This window comes from Chelon labrosus, assembly GCF_963514085.1.
Source record: "Chelon labrosus genome assembly, chromosome: 16".
In the NCBI taxonomy this organism is placed as follows: Eukaryota; Metazoa; Chordata; class Actinopteri; order Mugiliformes; family Mugilidae; genus Chelon; species Chelon labrosus.
Window position 1 is genome coordinate 17,382,250 of NC_140349.1, and position 20,545 is coordinate 17,402,794.

At 43.5% G+C, this 20,545-nt stretch overlaps 1 protein-coding gene across 1 annotated transcript in view; it reads left to right on the plus strand.

The window, feature by feature from the left end:
* adgrb2 (adhesion G protein-coupled receptor B2) overlaps nt 1-20,545 on the plus strand; it is a 145,604-nt gene that overhangs the window by 16,057 nt on the left and 109,002 nt on the right. The gene's annotated exons all lie outside the window — the stretch shown is intronic.

Consider the following 20,545-nt stretch of genomic DNA (forward strand, 5'->3'; position numbering starts at 1 on the left):
CTCCTTGCTTCCAAGATAAGACTTTCCCTCAGACGGCCTCCAGCAGTGCTCCTCTCCCTCCTTCCATCCTTCCCTGCTTCCCCGCACGCTGATCAGAGATTATATCATCTGCATGGGAGAGCAATGGAGTGGCGGGGAGACACCGTGGTCAGCTACACACTTGATGTGTGTGTAGGTGTCTGTGTGTGCGTGAGTGTCGGCTATGTTCAGGATTAGTAGGACCTCTCAGCAAAGATGTGTACAGGTGATCTCAAATCGGCTTTCATCCTGTTTCTACCATCAACTTTTATTGATGGTAGCATTTCTTTGTGGAGAAGAACATACTGGAATCTTGCATAGAGAGAACTACACCGATCAGGCATAACATTATGACCAACCTGCTAATATTGTGTAGGTCTCCCTTGTGCCTCCAAAACAGTTGTGACTCATGGGCCTTCTGAGGGTGCCCTGTGGTGTCTGGCAACAGAATGTTGTTAGTGGGAGCCTTATGGGTCCTATGGGTTGAGGGGAGGGACCTCTGTGGATCATCCCACAGACACCTGATCAGTTTGGGATCTAGTGAATTTGGAGGCCAGGTCAACACCTTGTGCTGTTTTTTTATGTTTTTTTTAGTTGTTCCTAAACCATTTTTGTGTGTGTGTCTGTGTCAGGCTGCATCCTGCTGGGGATGGCTGCTGTCATCAAGGAGTGTCATTGCTATGGGGTGAGGGTGCCTAGTCTGGTCTAGGTGGGTGTGTGATAATAAGAAAGAAAATAGAAACAATAGAACAAAAGAAAGAAATAGTCACACATTTGCCTCCAGTAAATGACTTTTCCATTAAAGAATTCTTATTGATTCACAGGTCTCTCTCTCTCTCTCTCTCTCTCTCTCTCCCTCTCTTTTTGCTCTTCAGATAAATATGTTGTGCTTAATTGTCGGAGCAGCATTGAATAATGATCCCATTAGGCTTTTTTTTTTCGTTTTTAAATAATTATGAGTCAACCATTCGTATTTTATTGCTTTTTTTTTTTTGGACGACACAGTAATCTGCATACCTAATGCGATGTTTGGAGGAGTGAACTTAGTGTTTCAGCGAGCCAGTGTGCACGCTCTCATGCAAATGAATTAAATTTCTAATAAATGCAAAACAAAGAGCAATATTCAGTAAAAGAATGAGAACTTGTGGAGGCCGCAAATGAACATGTAGGAAGAGAGGGTTATGATGCTCGTGGACCCATTAATATATGAATAACGGGACAAATAAGTGGGGATGGAGAGGAAAAAAAAAATCACCTTGCCGTTTTGCTCTGTAAGGGACATAAAGCGAGGTATGCTTTCTCGGTCTTGCAGGAAATAAATGCGCTTGGGATTTAACGACACACTGGCTGTTATAAGCCTACTGTCACACTCCAACGGTTACCCATGGCGGATTTAAGACTCAGGGAAGAAGAAACACTCTTAGTCTCCATCTCAGTCTCGTTTTCCTTTTCTTTTCGCACCCTGCTGCAAGTACTTTTATGCCACTGCAGCCAATTCTCACTCAAACGTAGTCGGGCGGAACCAGATAGGCATTTTGTGGTGCAAATTTTGTTAAAGTTTTTTTTTTCACAATGGGAGAATCTACCTTTGTGCCAGCCTCCTAATCCTGACCTATAATTCCTGTTGATGGCAACACAGTTGGCATGGAGCCACTGCTCCTCTGTCTGCCCTACGTGTACAGCTGCCTTGAAATTGCGTTGTGTTTATATGATGGTAAAATATTCATAGAGAAAAAATATCTGTGGAGGCAGTCCGTATAATCGTCCATAAACTGATATCTAAATCCATCACACACAGCCGCAGACACACCGGTGCTCGCGGAAACACTCTCGTGCCCATATGTCCGTATGATGAGAGCTGACACCCTCAAGGGCACGGTGCAATGAATGACAGGGGCTCCTGCATGCGTTTGTCCCAACAACGTGCTCGCACACCCGCAGGTATGCACAGACACTGGGGTGCACGTACGCACCCGGCGCCAGTGTACACACACACACGCGCGCGCAGCTCGCAGACTGATGCTGCGGTTTGGGAGCAAGTATCGATCGACACTCGTCAGCATGTCCTCTGTAACAAGCACTGTCCCCAAAAGGACTGCAGCAAGCCTGTCAGGGTGAGACAGAGAAAAATAGTAAAAGAGAGGTGGGTGTGGTATACCTGTAGACAGAATACCAGGCCTGACCGGCGTAACTTGTACATGAGCGGCCGTTGATCAACCAAAAAAATGTATGTTTGCATGTGAAGAGAGCGTCTTCACCCAGACTGCATTGCCTGATTTGTTCAAGACATGTTTTTGTTTTCCCCCTCCCCTCTTCTCTGCAAAGCCTGCTTGAAGATTATGAGCAAGGGCAGAGTGGCTGGAACCGAAGCGTAGGCCTGATGATAATGATGAAGTATCTAGCCACCCGGCTAACGAGAGCCCAGATCTGCCCTGAGTCTGCCTGCTATGCAAATTTCCCTCACACCAGCAATGAATCAAAGGCGCAGCAAACCAATGTTTCTTTTCGCAGCACTTTAGCAAAGCCATCACTCACAAAGGACACGCCAAAGGCACGCACACATGCACAGCGCACAGAGGGAGCGTGCACTAACTTCTGCACAACGGCATCGCGCTTTTTATGCTACTGTGGGAAAAAAAAAAGAGAAATCGCTAAAAACAATGCTAATGCTTGTTTGAGCCGATTGAATCCAATGCGCGCGAGTTTGTGCGTGACTTTCTCTTGGGCGGGACACTTCTGAGCACAATAGCCTGTAAAACTGAGTTGACAATAACAAGGCTCCCGAGACAAATTCCTCAAAGTTGATGTTCTTGGCAGAGAAACACAGCGACATGAGACGGATCCCCTCTCCCTCTCGCCATCTCTGACCTCATGGCACCCCCGGTGTTCCCGCTGCATGGATTTTTAATGCTCCACAAACAAGACGTTTCTTTGTTGCCAAGATGAAAAGAGCGGGATCTTAGAGTCGAGGCTTTAATTGATGGACGGAGGCATAAGTGCGCGCATGGACGCACGCACAGACACAGGCATTTCCAAGTCATTGTATGTCCTTCATTCTCTCTTTCTCCTCCCCTGCCTCTCTGCCTCTCTTTCAGTGCGCTCATTATCTTGTTGCTCTGTCAGGCTTGTAGGTTTGCCCCTGGGTGTTGAACTGGCAGAAGTAACAGTATGACAGTAATTTGCTGGAATGGAAGGTTAGACAGGATCGCCTCACGTATTGAAAAGTGTCACGCGGGGCCAAAGCGGCAGATCTTTGACACCACGGTTAATCATGCAACACATGTAGAGGATTTTCTTTCTTCCTTTTTTACTTTCTAATTGCATTTAAGTCTTAATTGGATGTTTACACAGGAATATCACACACAGTTATGCAGGCAAACCAAGAAAAGTACACATCTGTGCATGTTTACGCCAAAGCACGCTTTTTTTAAAAGCGTAAAAATGCAGATGCACCTAGATGGATGTAGTCACACATCATACGAGCATGTGCACGCAAACACGCGGCAACAGGCTTTTAAGCCATCGTCAGATTAATAGCCACTTTCTCTCTGTGGTCAATAAACGCTTCAGGGAGTTCCCTAAAGGCTGCAGGATAGCTCCCTGTGTGTGTGTATGTGTGTGTGTGTGTGTAGCATCTAACAGGCCTCATGGGTCAACCTGTCACCGCAAAGATGGCTGAGCAGTTGGTTGGCCAGCGGGAAATCAATGTAAGGTGATGAGGCTACCGTGTGTGTGTGTGCAAATGAGTGTGTGTGTCTGTTGGTCAGTGCATGTTTTTGTGTGTCACCTGTGCACTTTTGTGTCTTCGTGCAGAACCTTAATTTAGCCTGAGTAAAGCACCTAAACAGGAAAAACCTTTTACTGAGCGGGCATCCACAAACTAACTGACACCCCTGAACAATTGCACATTTAGGGCTGACACCTATGATGGTTGCATAATAAGGGCTGAATGCTGATTTTGCAAAACTTGGACCAATCTTAACAAATGCACAGAGTAGCTCATGCGTATGCTCGCTAGTAGAGAAAACTTGGATCCCGACGTCACAATGCAGAGGTGGGAAGATGATGTCACACCCACAGGGTGAAGGCTCCATTCCTTGGATTTCTGAAAGAGTTGAACCTGAGTGGGCGAGGGTTCCACGGCACAGCATGTGGCTTGTCCTGATGCAATGTGGGCTGGAGAACACGAGACTGGGAAGCGCCGAAAGCTGTTCTGCTTTTCCCATGCTCCAGGGAACGCTGGAGCTCCAGCTCGCTTCTCCGCTAGTGAACCCTGGTTGGTTAAACTAGCCCCAGCGGTCCTCATTACCCTCTCCCTGGGCACAACCGCGCTCACAGATGGAGGTGCACACAATCGTGAGCGCACAGCGGCGCTTGTGGATAGAGGAAAAGAAGCACTTGCACGAAGACAGCTGTTGGCTTTGATGAACTGTAACAGAGCCAGTTTGCGGTAGCTGGCTCGGACAGCCGCCCCATCCCTTCCGAACATTCTGACTTAAAGGGTCGTTACCACGGTGATGGTTTGGATGATCCTAGGAGCAACCCGTGGGCTGACACACAAACGCTCCTTAGCGAAAACTTGTTGATACTACAATATTACATTTCAGCTGATAAAACTTTAAATGGAACCCTCTGAGTTGCACTTATGCGTGCTAATTGCCCATGATGATCGCAGCCGCTGCTTGTTGGTTTTTTAAACAAGCGTCATCACAGCAGTACACTCGCTATTTCAAGTACGTAAGTGCAGCTGTTTCAGCTCTCTACACCCTATGCATGTTTAATTAAGCATGCACCTTCCTCCAAACCAGGTTCTTTTCTTGGCTGTTCTTCCATTTCCATCTTGCACTCCGTGTTTTCTGTCATGCGCTCCGTGCAATCTGTTGGTCCTCATCTCGTCATATAAGTCATCTGTACAAATAATCACACGTGTACATGTACAGGGATCTCCTGTGGGAAGAGGGAAGGCATTGAAAGCGTGACCGGGTTCGTCTTCAAGCTCATCTTCCTTTGTGCTTTCATTTCGCTTATGTTCTCTTGCTCCAGCAGACACCGTCTATGGAGGCGCAGGCAGACCTGGTATTACTTTCTGTGTTGATTTAGGTGCAGGTGCGCGGTTGTCAGCATGTCTGCGTGATATCGAGCGGTGTTCGAAGCACGGAAGGGAAGTCGTGGTGGCTGGGTTCAGTGAGGCAATGATGTAAGGTGACAGTGGTCCTTGAATGTTTGTGGATGTGGCAGCACAATGCATCCCGAGAGGCTATCTAAAGGAACAAGTGACCGAAAGTCTTCTCTTGATGTGGCAAAACGCAGGCTTGATAGTATATATGTTGCATCAGGTTCTTTTTATTTCTTGAAACGGTTCAGGTTCAAAGAGGGCAGCTCTGCTTACAAAAAAAAATAAAATAAAATAAAATAAAAAAAAGCTAGTCAGTTTCAAGATTCTACAGCTTTAAGATGTTTTATTTCTCTGCAACTTCAACATCCCCTCAAGGGATTGTGTAGCTGTCTAAGCAGAAGGCTTTTTCTCTGTCTTTGTGGCGAAGGCAGCTCAATGTTCTTTTTCGCTCGGTGGCGTGTGATCTCTCCAGCAATGTCATGGACATGACCGACCTTCTGTGTCAGAACTTTGCACAGATGTCCCATCAGAAGGGTGCAAAAAAATGTTACAGTCTGACTAGTGGCGGGAAGAAATCAAGTAGTTAATCAGAACAGGATTTAGCTGATGCAGGAAATTTCCAGAGAAAGCCTTATGGGTACTTTAATAGAGGTAATAGAGGGGAGCACTCTGTTGTGGGAGGTCGGAAGCCTGTTCTCGAAGAAAAAAACAATTCCCACAAGTTCTAATAAATGTCACATTTAAATTTGCACAGAAGTAGAGCTCTTGCTGAATAAATGAAACTTGATGCATTCTGCTGGTACATGCTGTGCGTGTTTCTCGGTCCTTTATTTCAGTCTGCCAAAACACACACAGGAAGTCCACACGCACGTACGTCAGTCATGAGCAAAACACGGACGTCTACGCAGGGGTAGAGGCTACAGAATGCGATGTGATGAAGCAGCCAACGGCTTATTTACTTGAGGAGTGGTATGAATTTCCATGGGATGATGCAATGCGGCAATGGCAAATTTGACGGCTTGCATCTCTCCCAATCCCCAGGTGTCTTTTAGGCATCATTAGAAGAAATAAAATATTTGACAGGTTGTTCACATAGCATAGAGACGACAGCCACAAAAACACCCACCGAAATGCACCCATTAGATATTAGCTCAGGCTGTTTCCCTGCTGCTGTCTAGTCTCTAGTTTGCCATGAAAACACAGCAGAACAACATGCTCAGGTTGTTAAAAATTGATGTTCTTTTTTATTTTTAATTGTATTTAGCCAAATAATTGGACTCAAACTCTGTCAAATATGGGGAAATTGGATTGTAAAGCGAAGCTGACTTTGTAGCTAAACTGTACTTTGAAGCTGAGTATTGTGTCCGAGCTGTCTGCTGTATGGTTTTCGCTCTCATTTATTGGCTGTTATAATTCCTGTGTTTCTGTTCTTTTGTCTTCCAGAAAAAGGCAAGACTTTCTTTCCACAAATTCCACTGAAACCATGAAGGTATTTTCGTTCAAAATTGAAAGGGTATCAGACAGCCTGCGTTATGCTTTGATTTGTCTAAAAACTCCAGTTAAATTGGATAGTTTTGCAATTCGCTGTGATATTATTCCGTGCTGTCTGCACTTTGATCCAGCCAAATAAAACAAGTCAAGTGGCTTTATTTGTGCCATGTACCAAAGTAGTCTAACCTGCAGCCAAGGTCGTTGTTTAAGACGCAGCCAGTCAAGCACAGGAGAACTCAATGAGGAACGTGCAGAGGAAGTGATAATTTAATTTAGTGACACCTAACATTTTCGCTGTAATTCTCCTGTGAGGGTGGCAGGAGAGGAACAGTGAACTTGGCTTGTACTGACAGGAGCAAAGAGTCATGCAAGTGTAAAGATCATGAAGGCAACAGAAAGTACTGGATTTGGCAAGCGGTATTATGAAAGTTCACGATATGTAGTTCAAGTTCATTGCACGCAGATTAGAAATAACAAGGGGCGTTCAATATGCGTTCTCGTCTGTACCTGTGTTCTCGTGGACTTGTGAAACATCCCCACTCACTGCCCAAGAACTGTTCTAATTCAAAGTACGCATCTGACCAGGTGCAGTCCAAATGCTGGGATAAGTTCTTGCCCCGCCTGTTTTGTAAAGGAGGCATTGGGCGGTAACTTGTGTGGAGGACAGCTGGGTATCCCTGAATGCATTTGGCCGGCGTCATCGAGCACGCTGCTGTTTCAGTTACAGAATTATCTGGCAGCATGCTCCCCTCTTCGAACCTGTCAAGTCCCATCTACCAAGTACGCAAGTCAGAGGTTCGCGTAATTGGTATTGATGAATTGATAAACAGCTTATTGACACAGTGTCAAGTGTTTGAACCCAACCAAACCAATGACCCCCGCATTACCAAGACTTTACCCTCCCTTTACCTGATCGCCCTAAAACTAGCTTTCCCCAACCCACAAAGAGGGGCTTGTTTTAGCAGGACAATAAAATTAACAGCAAGAGTTGGAGCACCTATGGGTCTCTTCGGGGCATTCAAAGACACACCATATTTCCTTGGACACATACAGTCTAGGTAAGAGGTTTGCAGGCATCAGTCTTAAACCCAATATGAACTATGCGTCTGAATGTTGCATTCAGCCAAAAACCCAAACATTGTAACTCAAAGTTATCAAATGCTGAGATATAATTTTTCCTACTGGATTTGTCTTCTACTGTGTGGCAACACTGCTATACGATTGACCACTTAGATTATTATGCCTTGGCAGTAATAGAAATATTTGTTGCTTACATAAAATTAATGTCCCAGGCAAATCAGCTTGGTGGAAATACGATAAATGGATAAAGGAAGTGTTCAGAGAATGCGCTCTATTTGGATTCGTGTTCAACACTGCTAGCAAACAAGGTCAAGAGTAACTGGTAGTGACAAAGAGATACTCAGGTTGGAGTGGCGCATTTACCATAAAGTCTGCCTTGCAGGGACCGGAGTGTTTTTTTTTTTTTTTTTAAAGTAAAGAAGGAGACCTGGAAAGATCAGCCAGGTCCCATGTAAAAGAACATGGCTAACATGCCGAGTTACGTCAGTACGTCAATTTGTGGTTTGTTTAATACCATGAACTCTGGATGCAGGACTATCTAACCCTGTCTTCATCTCTAACCTTAATACAACCTTGCGTGTTGTTGCATGCCATATAATGATATGCAAAAAGCTTAAAGTACGTTGACGCAAGTTGTGCCTCATGCGGCCTACTGTTTATGCACAGTTCCATGATATCACGTAGGAAAGTTAAAGCCTCTGCGATGAAAGCGTTGAACTCTTTATTACATAAAAAAAAAAAAAACAGCAAGATCAAGCATATCAAATTTTTACCCAATGCATTTCCATGGGAAATAAAAAAATCCCCATGCACAATCACCCATGTATTTCTAGTACCAAATCTATTATTTAAACCTTGTCATATTCAGTACTTTGTACAGTTTAGCTGCAGGATATCCAAAATAAACACATCTTCTAAGAGCTAAGAAAAAAAGAATACATTTATTTTATAATCCAAAGGAGAAAAAAAAATGCTCATACATATCCAATACAGCGTGCGATCATGCAGTTCAGTGAGCTGGGGATGGCTCTCACACCGCAGGGCTCGGGGTTTGCGTCCCACCGGGGCACGCTGAAAAATGTCTTTTGCCACCGCAAGGCATTGTGACGGAGGGGAAAACTCTATAAATATTTTGATCCCGTAGATCAGCGGGGTGTTAGTGGTGTGCTTCAGTCTCATTCCCACTGGACCACTGAATTGTAGAGGTGTTTGTTACTATACGCTGTAAAGCACTTTGTTTTCAAGTGTCTATAGGCATAAATTTGTCCTCTACATTCTCTGTTCAATTAGATCGTGTCAGGGATGAAGGTTATATACAATACCGCTTGTTGGGACATAAATCCAATTATTCCGTGCTATGCTGTGCTCCCCTTCATAGTCGAAATGAAATATTTGATATATTATCTCATCAAAAAGGTTTTTCTTTCCCTTAGTTTGTCCTCTGAACTCACGATTCCCCCACATCTTTTTGTTACTTCCACAAGGCAGATGAAAGCGTAATTAGCAGCTGCCCACAGGCTTATATCACTAAGAGCTGTTGGCAGTCAACCCTATATAAAACTGTTCAACTAATTAATAGGTTCAAAACAGATTAGTCAACTGTTTCTACAGACTATGATTCTCAGTGGGAATGGCGGTATGCTTTGATTCATGTTAGGTCAATTGTAAAAATATCCCTTTAGGAGGGACAAAAACAACAAGCAAGGTAACAAGGCTTTCATTCACGCTGAAATTCAAACATCAGATTGTTCAGTAAAGAAGGATTAACATCTAAGAAGTTCTTATCTATACAGCAAACCTTGAACATAAATATTGTGTTTAGGTTATTTTAATTAACGTCTCTCTGCAATTTCTTCAGAGAATAAACGCTTCATGCCACGTCTTGCTTTTCCAAACACACACGCGCACAACCCACACAGACTCCAGCTCGTGTAACTGTAACAAAAATCTAGGGCAGAGTCTTATTTTTTGATGAGTCAAGGAGGCATCATTTAGCTGGGCACGGCGCTCTAAAAAAAAAAAAAAAAAAAAAATGAGGGGTGTTGAAATTCCCCCGGCGAAGTAGCTCCTCTGTGGGTGAAATTAACTCTTTAGCATGGCGCTCCCTTCTTTCTGCACGGCTGCGCTGCTCTCTCGATTAGCCTTGTGGCCTGACTGCTCTCAGCTATTTATCCGGGCGCTCGTTCTGCACAACACCTTTTCTCTCCTTGGAATAAATTGGCTGCAACGTTTTGTAGCGGGGCGGAAGGAAGGAAGGAAGAAAGGCAGGAAGGAAGGAAGGAAAGAAGGAACAAGCAGAGAGGGCCCGTCTCAAGAATTGATGAGGCCCTGACAGTCCTTGAGCCCCTTAAAGAGGAAAATTGTTCTCACTGCAGGCCGGATGCAGAATATGTGTTTGGTGCATGTGGACGAGTGCACAATGAGAAGAGCTATTTTACCCGAGGGTCGAGGCCATAGTCCAGTCTTTGCATTCTCTTTTTTAAACCCATGTTGCACATTCGGAGCGAGAGAGAGGGGTTAATAATATGGGTCACTTGGGTTGCAGGATGTAGACAGATACAGGCAGGAATTATGTGGAGAATGGGAAAGAGTTTTGCTAAAAACATTATGTTTTTAACTATTCTGATTGACAGCTTTCACAGGATCCCAAACAGGGAACCTCAACAGAGTACTGAACCTCACATTTTGCCTCTCCCTCGTATCTCACCTTGTAACTTGTGTCAGGGTTATCGCTACACCGTGAGCCTTCCCTTCTTCTTCTCTTATCTCATTATCTGTTTTTTTTTTTTAACCATCCATAAAGCTTACACGGGCTCACAGTTTTACAGAACGCTATGCTCCGCAGGTACAGAAATGACTCTCTCTACTGCACCAGGGGGAAAAGTTGGCACTCTACTGAGCCAGAGTCACATATGTTAATGCTGGATAATAATCCTGTCTGCCAAAAGAAATGTGAATTATTGTAAATGAGGACCTACCTCTGTGATTAATGCTTCACATTACAGTACATCTTACCAAGCAGGTATTTTCAGAGATGATAATGCGCAGGAGGACCAAAGTGCACGACAAGCAGAAAAAAAAAAAAAAAAAAAGCTGTTCTTCAGAGTAGGGAATTACAGCAAGGTAATATCCTTCAGTTCTGATACTTTGGCCTAGATTTAACCGACGTGGTAGCAAATTAGATTTAATCCTAATGAAGGGCACTTGATCACCCTGGAGCACAGGCCTTATCACTCTTGAAGCGAACTGAAGGTTTTCGGGAAATCCATTTCATTGCCTTCATTCAAAAATCCTACCTAATGGTAGTGACATATCCAGGTGAAAACTGGAATTTAAAATGGCGCTAGTTGTGAGTCCGACTAAACACTGATCGCTAACTTAACCCTAACCTTGACAAAGTCAGCTGTTTATCAATCATAGACTAGTGGTTCAAACAGCAGTTGTACAGGTAGACTACTAGCAACTAGATGTCCTATAAATTACATTTGTATGCTGCTAATTTGCAAAATCATATCAATTGAAAGAAAGCGCTAAGCACTATCTACCCCAGCCACCTCATGAATGAGCCCTGACTTAATGAATGCATAGAATAACATTAAATCTCAGTCTATATGAAATACCAATAACAAGTACTCATGGAGGAGGCTTGAGTAGCATGAGTTACTAGTTCTCACCTGTATAGTACTGGTGAGAAGCCTGTGGTTGTTATTCCTACATGGGACACCAACTGGATGTTACTAGTCAGCTGGTAGCCAATAAGCAGCCAGTGTTTGTGAAGCATAAACGAAGCAGCTAATGCTTGTCGGCTAATGTAAGCCCAAGCTCAGTGTCTTGCGCCCAAGCTAAAGCTCCATATTTGCTGAAGGACTCCGTGCAGTTTTTCAAAGCTTCTCCGCAGGAATTGTTTGACTTTTCAGTATGTCACTGAGCCGTTGATGGATTTTTGTAGATTCTTGCAGGTGGTCTGAAGAGCCGTACCGCTGGCCGCTTACTATAAGTTGCCATGTGCTTGTCAGATTCACAAGCAAGGTCACTCTCGACGGGCAGGAGTAAGCAAGGCGCTAATGGATGTGAGCGTTGCCTTTTTTTGTAACATGGCCATTATGGAAACCCTGATTGTGTGCAAATGGGTGCAAAGAGTGCATGGGCGTGCATTGGTTTGCAGGACGTGTTGTTTTATATGTGTAGCCTTCCCTAGAAAATTGCACACACTGTGAGAAATAACACTCTGGCAGTCATTATGGAAGCATATAGTGCTCAAGTTGAGGAGATGTTATCGCTAAACAAATCCAGTGGAACAAAACATACTGTACATGCAGTATTGAACAAAGGAGAACACCCGTTTATAAAAACACAGGAACATTAGTGATAAAATAAATGTCTCACAGTTTCCACTCACAACTTATCCTCCCAGTCCACAGCCGAAAGGAGAGGGTGACCATGTAGAAATATGGAACACAATCGTATTTTGATGATTCAATGGAGGGTTATCAGGGCCTGGCTATGTCACCGACTCGTTAAGCCGCCCTTGTTTTCTTTTTTTCTTTCAGGTTTCACCTCTATTTTCTACTCTCTTGTCATTTTTTCTCACATGGGTTCATCCTTCTGTCTCGCCTGAAAGAAGGGGGAGAAAAAAAAATCAACAAAACACAGGAATGATTCAGATCCCTGTCGCGATGTACACTGGAGCAATACCTCGCTGCCGCAAAGCCAAACTAACCATGCCCGCGAATCACTGTGTGTGTGAGCGGGAGCGTGGGAGTGCTGGGGTGCCTGTCCGTGTGCGCTGAGCGTGAGAGGCCCCAAAGATTGCCCCCTCTGTCCTGCTGTGCTGACCCTTCCCGCTGATGAAAGGTAGTTGACAGAGTAGAAGTAAGTGCTGTGTGAGTGTTTGTACACTCAGGAGAGGGGTTGGGGGCAAGAGTCAGTGTCTGAGTATCATTTTCCCTGCCCCTTCTACCAAGTGGAGAAGCAAAGTCTGGCTATTTGAGTCTCTTTTCATGGTACTCTGTTATGATTCATGAAAAACACCTGCCAGAGTGCGCTCTGGGTCGCTATTGCCCATGAGTTAAGTGCCCATGCAAAAGTAGTTTGTGTGCGTGTGTGTCTGTGTGTTTATGAAGCAGCGTTTACATGAATACATCTCTCGGGGTAGGCAGATGTGGCTAATTCTTCTCGGCAGTCATAGATTGCACACAGTTTTCTTATTAGCAGGATACACCCACTGCCTTCACTGCTGATTACCAGAGAGAGGAATCAATGCCATGCATGAATGAACATACATGGCCAACATTAACAACTTGAGCTTATACATGGAATACAGGTGGTGTAGACACTAGCACGTAATGCATGCCAAAAGAGCTCCTATTGTATATGTTGCTGGGAACATTTAAATTATAAATGCCGCAGTAGAAACGAAGAAATTAATTTGAAATGAAAATCACAGATATTAATGGAAGAACAGTTGGAATAGAACAGAAAGCATATTATTAAATTGCAAAAAGCTAATGAAAGAAAGAGAGAAAATGAAAGGAATATGAGTTTCGTAGCAACAGCACATCAGCTGCCCTTCACCATACTTTTTAAAACAACCATCTCCCGACTTCTGTCAGGCGCAGGATCGGCGACCGAGTGTGGACACTGATTTATAATCCACCTCTCTCCCCCTGCCCCTCCGCAAAGGCTCCCCCACGAGCGTCCCCTCCGTTTCTTTACGGCGTCAGCATGATGGTGTTGCTATGGCAACAGCATCCCACTGCAGAGGCAAATGTGAGCGGTGATCGATCTTTTCTTTCCGCGCGTCTGCAACATGTACGTGTCGTATCACAGTTGTCATGTGAAGAAAAAATAAATAAATAAAAGAACATCACGGTGCCATGAGTTTCGTTCTGTAGGTGTTTTCAGGTGATATTTTTAGCAGATGTGTATCAGAGGGAGAGGCGAAGCAAAGAAGATGAAGGCAGAGAGTGGGAGATGACATGTGACAAAGATCGTAGGCTGCGCTGTCAGCTGGGTTCATGATTTATCTCTTTTCTCTTTAAATTCATGTAAAAGCTTACAGGCTCCTCTGTGCGGCGATTCTTTCCAGCCTTGATCTTAATGAACCTTACAGAAACCACAAAAAGCAAGTAAAGTAACATCCCTGTTGTTTTTGTTTGCTCAGACCCTCACATTTTGGACATATAATCAATAGAAAACACTGCTGCCCGTTTAAACCACAGCACCTATTAGCAGACCAGTTTAAATAATTAATTTGCTGAAAACTTTATGACGAATTTCTATCAGCCTCAGCCGTATTTGTGTTTTACTCCAATTAAAAATATTAGTATGCTAAAAGGCTATCCTAAAATTGTAAACAAGGTGGGCTGAATACATCTGCTACACATCAGGATGTTAGCATTGTCATTGATAACATGTTAGCATTCACAGTTAGCCCCAAGCTACTAAACATAGCCTTACAAAGCAGATGACATGACTGTTGACATCTTTAAAGCTATCTGTAAAAGCTCCTCTGTGCTGCAATTCTTCCAACCTTGGCCCGAATGGACCTTAAAGAAACTGCTGTCAAAACAGAAAATGAAATTACACCCTTGTTGTTTGTACTTGCTCAAAATCTCACATTTTAGACATAAAATCAATAGGAAGCACTTATTAGCTGACTGCTTAAAAAATATAATTTTCTGAAAACTGTTTGACTAGGATGTTTTTATCAGCTTCAGCTTTACCTGTATTTACTGCTAAATAGCTAACCTAAAGGTTAATCTAAAATACTAAACACAACAGGCTGAACACATGCCCTAAACATGAGTATTGCATAAGCATAGCCATGAAAAGCAGATAGCATGGCTTTAGACACATTTAAAGTCACCTGTAAATTCTTCCAACCTTGGCCTTAATGAACCTTACAGAAACCACTGTCAATCCAAATAGCATCCCTTTTGTTTTCTTCTTGCTCAGAACCTCATGTTTTGGACATAAAATCAACAGAAAACACAACAACTTATTTGAACCTTAGCAATAATTAACCAGACGCTTAAGAAATTTAATTTGCTGAAAGTTTTATGACCAGATCTTTGAAAAACAAATGAAATTTCTATCAGCCTTGACTATTCCTGTATTTAGTGTTAATTGGAAAATATTAACATGCCGAAAGGCTCATCTAAATTAGTACACACTGGGTTTAACACATCTGCCGAACATCAGAATGTCAGCATTGTCACTGTTAACATATTAGCATTCGCAGTTTGCTCACAGCAGCTGTTAAGCACAGCCTTGCCAAACAGATAGCATGGCTTTTGACACATATAAGGCGCACAAGCTTCTCTGTGCTGTAGTTCTTCCAACCTTGGTCCTAATGAACCTTACAGAAACCACTGTTAAACCAAAAAAGCAAGTGAAAAAATATTCAAGTTATTTTTGCTTGTTCAAAACCTCATGTTTTTGGACATAAAGTCAATAGAAAACGCTATAAACACTAAACTTTTTTGAACCTTAGCACTAATTAGCTGACAGCTTCAAAAATTTGCTGAAAACGTTTCGACCAGATATAGTCCTAACAAAACAAGAATGTTTCCACCTTCCGCTTTACTTGTGTTTAGTGCTAATTAGCAAATGCTAAAGGGCTAAGCTAAGGCATTGCCACTGTTGTCACAGTAATATCATAGACGTTGGCCTTCTAATAAGCAAGGCACTGCAAAGCAGAAAACCTTAGTTGTAGATTTGTTTAATGTGATGATCTACTGCCGCAAACTCAATAGCAAAATGGCTGGTCAGCAAGTTTGAGAAAGTTTTTTATTATGTGAAGTACGATATATTCAGCTTTTATGTTGAATTAAATGTTTAAAGTCCAAGGGTTTTTTTGTTTCTAGAGGATACTTCTGCTTGTATTGAAAATAGATTGTAGTCGAGTAGTCAAGCTGTTGCTGAAGTTGTTGAAAAAGTTGTGTTTTCCTTTCTTATAAAATGATTCAGCAAATCCCTGTCCCTCTGCACTTGAAGTCAAACCAAGTGCTCCTGCCTCGACCGCGATGCTACCTGTGTGTACGCTCAAACTGCCAGCACCTGTAGCCTCACCCAGGTAACAAAAATCCACCTGTCCCCCTTTGTTCCCTGATGGATTGACAGACAGTAAGATGTTCCAGTCTGGATGCAAGGTTTTCACCCAGCATCTGTTGTATCATTAAATAATGTGTGTCAGGCTGAGGCAAAGATGCAAGTGCAGCAGGACTGGCTTTGCAACAAGTTCATCAGGGACTCGGGCTTATCTCATATCGATCCGTTTAGCATGCTTCTAGCCATGACTGTAAACACTGCTCAACTGGCCTATTTTTAATGCACGATGAAAAAGGTTCCTCCACCAACATGCTAAACCATTGTGTCTAATTGATCTGCCCAGTGCAATACAGTAATCTTGGTTACCCTGCTTTAAATGAATTGTTGCCTTGCTTATTGGAATCGCTGCATTGATTGCCCTTTGATTGTAGCTCTGCAGCTTTGCTCTGAGTCCTCTGGATTCTAAATCCATCTAAATTCTCATCTTGTTACGGAGCTGAGAGAGAAAAAGGCAGAGGTAGGAGACACGGGGAGAGGGGGGTGGAGGGCAAGACGATAGACTGAATGACTGCGAGGAGTTGGAGGATCTGAAAATATCTAATAAGAGAAAGAAAAACTGTGGAAAAAAGGGCCAATTTGAAAATGTGAGTAAAATGAAACAAAGCCAATTTGGCAGTTTGAAAGTAAACCCAGGGCTTGCGCTGATCTCTGTGTATACGTGTGGGTATGTATGTGTGTAGGCGTGAAACAAATTCACCAGTCAGCCTGTGGGGCTCAGAAAACTCGATTCTGAATTCATTTTGAAGGCACACAAATGACCTTGAGGCCCCCATCGTCAGCCAGACGCTGTCCTGCACCCACCACATTTAACTCCTCTCTTCATATCTGCTGCTGAGAGGGAGAGAGGTGAGAGAGGAGCGAGAGAGATGGAGTGGTTCTGTCTGTCCAGTAGCTTATAAAAAGTCCATTATGGTGCGCTTCTATCAGTTTGGGCTCTCCCAGATGGACCCTGGAGTAAATGGACAGCACCAGAGAGCCATAAGCTTAGATTTGATATACAGCTGAGAAATAGCTCCGTGTGTGTGCGTGTGTTGAGAAGTGTGTGCCTTGAATCATATGAGCTGCAACAGCAGAGCTTGCCGTAGTCAACGGTAAACATTCCCATGCCACTGTGTTTTTTTTGTGCGTGCCACTTACTTAACACAGCTGTTTTCCCATATTAACATATGCGAAACCCAGCCACACATACACACACAAACAAACACATGCATACAGTGTTCCCAGCAGGCTTAAATCCCGGCTCAGTCTGACAAAGGAGCCTGTGGCTCTAACTGGCTCTGGCCCAATCCCCTTCCCCAGCCCGCTGCTTTGTACAGGCTCAAAAGCGCTTTGCTGCATGACGTTTATTTATCAGCCGTATTTACGTCCTATTGTGGGGGCATGAGTGTCTGGTGGCACACACACACACACACCCTTTGGTGTCATTGCTCATGTGTGGATTTAGATTCACTGTGCATACACTTGTGTCGATTGAGTTGCTGACAGAATGCCCCATCCCACTGTATGATGTGAATGGGAGTTTTTATTCATGCGTCTTTATCAGCCGTTTTTTTGCGAAGAGTGGACAGCCTTGCGTGAGGACAAGAGAATGATGGAGACCTCTTGCTTTGTTCGTAGTGGTTGGGTTCCAGCAAAGCAAGCGATTTAAGAAGTTATCCTCAAATAACCAGAAAACCCTGACACATTGTGGAACTGCATCGATGTTTCTCACTGCAATGTCTTTTTTTTTTTTTTTACTTTACAAGACAGAGCCAGGATTTTCCATTTGATTTGCTTGTGTCATTTTTCAAAAGAAAAGATAATGCCTCAGATTATGACTTTATGTGCACTTTGGCTGGCTTTGCTGATAATTTATTGTGTAGTGTGAGCTGTGCTGTAGAGCTCTGAATTGGCATCAAGCTCAGACTTCCGCATGCGCACCAACTCCCACCCCAAAACTAGACGAAAACAGAAAACCCATTCTCTTTCACTTTCTGCAAATTGAAGACACGTATCTGAAATTACTAAGAGCACGTTTACTGGCACTCTGGAATTGCAGGAGGTGAGCTTAAGAGTAAGTTTTATCTTTTTATCTGACCACGGTTAACACCCACAACACTGACTTTTAATATATCATTTAGTCCAGATGCTCTGATAGATGGAAACTGTATGCCTTCTTAGCTCAGTTTAATTTCTGTTCTTTCAAAATACTTGTCTTCTGTTTAAAACAACTGTTAAAGGCAGATTACACCCTGACCTGCACCCTCACAGCTTTAATAGAGGCTGATGTCTCCAATGGTCACGGCAAGATTTTTGAACGTACTTTACCGACACTTCAGTCAGATGACGCTAAAATCACCCCACTACAGGTAAAATATCACATCTCCGCCTCTCTTCCTGACCAGTGAGAGGATTATCGACCCTCCTCACGATTGGAAGTGATACTGCCAGCTATAGATGGAAAATAGATTCCCCTGGAGAAGTCGAAACAGCTGAGATAGTTAGGGAAAAAGCAGGGATGTGAGGGCAAAGCGATTTGATGAAGTGTGTGATGATGTGTCCATTAAAGTGCAGTCCAGAACATTAAACAATATAGTGGGGTTTGTAAAGGTCACTACTCTCTGGGGTTTATCCATATTGATCCCTGCTTTCAATTGTGGTGGACTCCTCGCTGGTGTCCATCTAAATCCTCTTCCGTGCTCCAGACCTAACGGAGACAGACGGAGAGGCAAACAGTGGCAGGGAGAAAAGGAGAGGGTGAAATGGAGAGTGAGGGAGTAAAGTAGCCCTCTCTGGTCATTTTATGTGAGACATTACTCCTCTGTACTGCTTCACTGACCTCTATCTCTCAGGAGCACAGAGGCATAGAATATACACCCGCACACAGGGCTTAATTTGTGCTGGATTCTGCCAGAAGATGATTCGGAAACTGAGAGCTCAGGACTTGCCATTCCTGTTGGTCTCCAAATATGTCAGAATCTTTTTCTTTTTTTAAAATGTTTAAAACTTAAGCTCAGAAAATTGGTGGTATCTGGCTGTATGATTTGAATATTTCCCTCTGAAGTTACTCCCTGATCCATTAGAAGGCAGTCAGACCTTCTCACGTCAATGAGTCAGTGGGGAAGCAATGCACTGTCACAGAGTGACTGTTAAGGCCACTCTTTGCTCAAACTACATTTCACTAACAAAGTCCACCCCTTAATTGGTGCAAGGCCGTTTTTATGTTGAGGAGATCAGAGGGAAATACATGGAGGGATCAGAGCGGGATGGAGACATGGAAGATGATCTTCAGATGTGGCGGAACCTGGGGAGCGAGGCCCTCTGTGGGGGGGACGTCATAGGAAGCTTTGGCTGTGTGTCCCCCTCGGCTCCAGTGATGAAAGAGGGAAGAGGAAACGACAAAGAGAGATGGATTGGGAGGGAGGGTGGTTGCGGCGTGGGGGTCGGGTGAAGGTTTAGGACTGAGGCGAAAAAAAGACAGAAGGGTTGGACACAACTTTATAGGCAAGCGCCGGGAATAGAATGACATGAGTATTTTATTTTTTTGTATCTTATTTGATCCTCTACATTGACATCTCACACTTTTTATGCGTCTTACATTTTTTAATAGATTTTTATATGGTTATTTAATATTTGTATTTTACTTATGTCATTGCAACTGTCTCCTTCAGGGAGTAACTGCAACAAAACAGTCTCCTTGAAGGATCACTGAAGTATTTTGATTCTGATGAGTTGTCTTCCTGTCCCCGAACTTAAGTTGCAGTAACATCACAGTTGGACTGTAGCCATTAATAGTGGTTTTACTAAGTAGTTTTATTATGGCTGAACTGACAGAATGTAACTCTCTTAGGTGGGGTTTAGAGAGTCTTAGCAAACAGTCGCAGACCATTTAAAAGTTCTTTTTTTATACCATTTCCTCAAGTAAGTGAGTGTTGGTTGTTTCAGAGGTTGTGTCGTGCTATTGTGCTGGTGATCATAGTTAAGATCCGTCTACTCAATAAATCCCGGGGAGTGTGGAAATCCCAGTCATAAATGTCTTGGAGCACTAGATGCTGGCACAAGGTTTAATGTGCCGTGCCACGGTTAATGCCAAGCGAGGGCGTTTGTGCTGTGAGCTGACCTGAGTGAAGTTGTGCAGTGAAACGTCTTCAAGTCTCGGGTATTCTGTGAATGATTGTCACGTTTTTTGATGTCTTTTAAAGGCAATGAGGTGATTGGGAAAACAAATGCAATCTGTTCATTGTCTTCTTGAGTACTTTTAGATCCTTGTCGTTGCTGTTTGCTCGTCAAATGTGGTTTCTAAACAAAGCAACCCACACGCATGTACACAGTAGTTATTCCTTTTACTCGGGGCTGCAACCAGCTGTGGATATCATGAAACTAAGTTATCGCATCGCTTCCGTGGTAAAATATTTTACTTAGTCCTCTAAGAACAAGTGGCCCCGCTGAGAACAACGCACGAAACAAGAGAGTGGGAGAGAGAGTCAGTCAGTGGGAATGAAAGAGAGAGAAAGCGAGAGAGATTTATAAAAAGCAAGTCCTTCTGTTCCTGACAAAGAGTTGATTTTGTAAAAGGCCAAATTAGAGGGCTGGTTGCAAGGGGCGTCTGAGCAATCATGACAGAGCCTCAGCGCGCTTCCTGGGCATTCGTGCTTGTGTGGATGTGGTGATTCAGTGTGTTTTTCCTTAGGTCAACTCCTTTATAGAGGCTAATGTGAGGAAATTTTGGAGTCAGTCACTTTTGCACTC